Source organism: Armigeres subalbatus, unplaced genomic scaffold (genome assembly GCF_024139115.2).
Source record: "Armigeres subalbatus isolate Guangzhou_Male unplaced genomic scaffold, GZ_Asu_2 Contig1041, whole genome shotgun sequence".
NCBI classification, from domain to species: domain Eukaryota; kingdom Metazoa; phylum Arthropoda; class Insecta; order Diptera; family Culicidae; genus Armigeres; species Armigeres subalbatus.
This window is the reverse complement of record NW_026941783.1, coordinates 154012-158585: the sequence shown is the minus strand read 5'-3', so window position 1 is coordinate 158585 and position 4574 is coordinate 154012.

Sequence of the window (4574 nt, the reverse complement as noted above, 5' to 3'; positions counted from 1 at the left end):
GTATGCTTGGGCGATCGCGTATGTAGCTGTTTTATCTTGTTGTGGTTCTTCCCTGTTTTATGTTTTGATCCGTTGTTTCAATACGGTCTTTTGTCCTGCAATATGTATAGAAACGGTAGATATTTAACGTAGATTAATGGAAAACTCTATTGAAATCAGTCTCAGTTTTAACGATCATGAGAAGCGTATGCGTTTGTGCTGCATGGATCAAAGATGTGTATAGACAAAGTACTGTTGATACATTTAACTAAAAATGAAAGGAATGTCCCGCGATATTTTAAAACACTTAAAAGAATCTTAAGTTTTAAACGCATATTACGGATTTGCAAAGATTAATAATGTTACTTAAATATTACGAAAGCTTCTGGGATTCTGCAAAGAACTTTGGGATCCCGACTCAAAATTATCTTTTTAGCCGAATTTAAAAAAAAACACTTTGAATAAAGTTTAGTTTTTCAATGAATGTAGCAGCAGACTTAGAAAATATGATTGAAATTTAGTAAAGTTTTGTTCCATTTATTCCACCAATTGATTTTAAATTTAGAGAAACGTAGTTCAACCTTATCAATAAGGGGTTTATCGGTGTATCATACTGGGGACGACCATTGACTATTGAAGATAATTTAAATAATTTAAATAAATAACCTTCTTACTCCATTCTTTTCGGGTGATGATAAGCTGATTGGAAATTTGTATTAAGAATTACAAAAGGGCTACGATCAAAATCTGGTCAACTACAACTATACACATTTATAGGGTAAGACGGTATAATGCGCCCCACCTGGCCAAAGCGCCCCTCTTTGATTTCTCGAAAACTATAACTAACTAAGAGTCAAATTCAGTTGGTACCTATAAATATTTGTAAAACCATCATCCTATGTGAATATGGGAATATTTTTGTATTACATAATGGAAATATTTGCAAAATACAAAAAGTCACAGTTTTGATGTAACTTTTAATGTTTGTTTGCTGAACATTCTGGGGCGACTCTGGTGTACTGTCCGCAAAACTTGCACTGGAACACTCAGTTGGGCAACAAAATTACTTTTCTTAGTGGTTAATCTATATACATAAAAATGAATTTCTGTCTGTCTGTGCCTTATAGACTCGGAAACTACTGAACCGATCGACGTGAAAATTTGTATGTGGAGGTTTTTGGGGCCGGGGAAGGTTCCTAAGATGGTTCGAGACCCCTCCCCGCTTTGGAAAGGGGGGCTCCCATACAAATGAAACACCAATTTCTTCATAACTTGAGATCTAATCAGAAAATAAATCAATTTTAGGCGAAACGAAGTTCGTCGGGTCTGCTAGTATGATATAAAATTGCTTCCATCTTCAAAAATGTAACGATTTTCGAAAACATGTTTCACTGGCCAAAACGCCCCAGTGTAGGCAGGACGATATGCCCTTACCAACTGGACACAAGCGCAGCGAGCCTGCAGCAGTTGCTTCCGAATTGTATGGAAAATATTGAAATGTAATTCATACCTGCTTGAATGGACCTATGTTGGTTTTTTAATGTCAAGCGCATAAGGATTTGTAGCCTTTTTATTATGGGATTGATAAAATACTAATGAAGGGCTATTAAATGACTTTGGTTGAGGTGGGGCGTATTGCCCAGGCACTTTTTAAAATTCATTTTTTCACGACTTTTCAAAAAAGCTTTATTACGTGTTACCTGTAATATTTTTATGTGACTACTCACGGGCAATGCATTTGCGACTTCCTGGACTACCAAATAACACAAAGTTTGCATAAATTGCGTTGAAAAGTAAAAAGTTATCAAGGAGTTGCTTTAGGGGGGCATATTATACCGTCTTACCCTACATTTGCCTATTGTCTAGCGGAACCTCAAGACAGTTGTCAGCGAGAGGCAATTCTAGCAAACTGACTTTCTACCGCGAGGAAAGTGTCCAAACTTGATGCCTCCCATTAGAAGTCTGGCAATTCGCATTTGATAGAAAGGTAGCTCGAGCGTATTTTTTTTTATTCTGTATGAATCGAACTTCAAAAAAAGACATTTTTCAACAATTTTTAATGAAAAGTTCTTCCAACTTGCACATGCTCTTGTTTGACCAATTTTGTGATACTCTGTAATATAATGACGTCAGAGGGCGTATAAAGATCGATATAAGTGCACGGATTAAATCCTATCTGCCAGGGGCAATTGAGATGTATTAAGAATAACTAAAAATGTACCATAGCAAATAAGCATGATGGTGTTAAGAGAACATGGAATTAATGGAAATTTTAATTAGCAAATAGAATTAGTTAAAAGTAAGTGCACGGGTTAAGAAGTCATCGGCCTCCTATAATGTCAGGTTTCCCTTTTCAGATACCTGCACGGTACTATGTGCATCTAGTCGACAGGGAAATTTGTCGTGTCCCAAACATTGCGAAATAAACGACGTAAACGTTGAGTGTATGTCATGGGTTCGGCTTTTAGAGTACACAGCAAAAAAAATATTAATATGCGGCGACGTGAATTCAAACCGACGTAATTAGCTATTTTGCGTAGTATCATGTCACATAGACGCATTACTACATTCTTCAGCGCAAAATCTAATCGAGAAAATTCATTTTTCAGTTACGCGGATCCAACATACAATTACCTCCCTTATTCAGTATTTTAATACATCATAAATGCTGCATATCATGATTGTGTAAGATAAAATTTAATATTACGTCTTAAGTAGATAAATTACGCGGAATAACGTAATATTACCTCAAAATCAGTTATATCACTTCAGATAAAACGCTTTGAATATCAATCCTGCACTGACAGGCAGTCTTGTTTTCACTTTGTTCTGCTCGCGTTCAATGATGAACATGGGCATAATAATATAAATTAATGTAGGTATAGTTAATATTTAAATAATAAACATATCCTTAATTGCAAAGTGTGAACGTCACCTTCCTTTCCACATTCTCGACCGGGGAAAAAACTGTTCGCAGGTAAGTTTTAAATATGTTTTGATTACTACCCAGCCGGTGCATTTTTGTTTACTTTTTTCCAGAAGTCCTTGCTAGGGGAAGAGCACAAATGACAAAGATGAATCGAATTGTGGTTCTGCGAGCGAAGCTTTCCCAAAAACAATATTAATTATACTCAGCTGGACAGAACCAGACTGATTTGAGAACATATGTTTTCGCCGCTTCCACACGGTGAAACCCACAGGTAAGTTCCGGATTAATGGTAGTTTCAGACAGATTATATAATATGAATTATATCCGCAAATGCAAAAGCGTCATCGCGAATAGCTTTGGAACCAAATCAACAACAAAAAGCGCAACCTACGGAACCGCGAGAGAGTGATGTCTTCGAAGACTGTTTGGCATAGGACGCATTGTACAGCTGATATAAAGTAAATAGGTATAGCCAAGTGCATGAAATTTAGAACCAGAAATTTGGTACTTCATCTCATAGCTCCCAGTCTCATCCCATCAAAAACAAAGCAATGAGCACGTATGTTAGCAAAAAGAAGAAACGTGATTAGTGCTGCATTTCTTTGTTTTGCGATAAGATGAATTTATGTTCAAAGAGATGGAAAATGGAACAGTTCCCCTAAATAATTTCAAAAACAGATGGCCACTAAATAGCGGGGATAGAAAGAATGGCTCGGAAGAAAACAACAAAGAAGTAAAGTTTAATCTGATATACGTTATATAAAGAGTTGGCCTTAGTCTCTTAGATTAATGAATAATAGCATACGGTCCGTGGTCCGCCGTGCGGCGTAGTTTAATCTTATCCGCAGGTATCACACGACCGCTGGACGGCGGTCAATTCAGGATGATGCTTCTGATCCTATTGATGAGTTGCTTTGGGTCTTTGGCCTTCAAATCACCTTTGAATACAATGGAGCTTGGTCTACTTGAAATTTTCTGAATATTCTGAATATATTTTGATTTTAATTTTAATTTACTTCCAATTTTAAACTTAATTTTAATTTCAATTTTATTTTAATTTGAATTTGAATTTCAATTTTAATTTTAATTTTAATTTTAACTTTAATTTTAATTTTAATTTTAATTTTAATTTTAATTTTAATTGTGATTTTAATTTAATTTTAGTTTAAATTTAAATTTTACTTTTGATTTTAATTTTATTTTAATTTTAATTTTACATTTAATTTTATTAATAAAAAATATCAAAATTTCAAATTTTCAGAAGTTCTTTCAGTTCTTTCTTTTGAAAATTTCAACAGGATTTCCTACGGGAATTCCTCACGGAATCTTTTCGAAAGCTCCTACAGAAATTCCTCCAAGAATTCCTCTAGAAGATCATCCAGGAATTCGTCCTGTAGTTCCTCCAGGGTTTCTCCAGTTTCTCTATGATTTCTTTCGGAAAATCCTTCAGAAATTTTTCGACCTCTAGGAGTTTCTCTGGAAATCACTCCAGAAATTCTTCCGGGACTTCGTGAAAATCCTGCGCAAGTTCCTCCACAAGTGTCTTCAGCAATACCTGTGGAAGATGATCCAGAAATTCCTTTGATAGTTACTTCAGGAATATCTTCGGAAGTGCCCTAGGAGTCCCTCTTGAAGCTCCTAGTTACAGGAATTCCTCCATAAATTC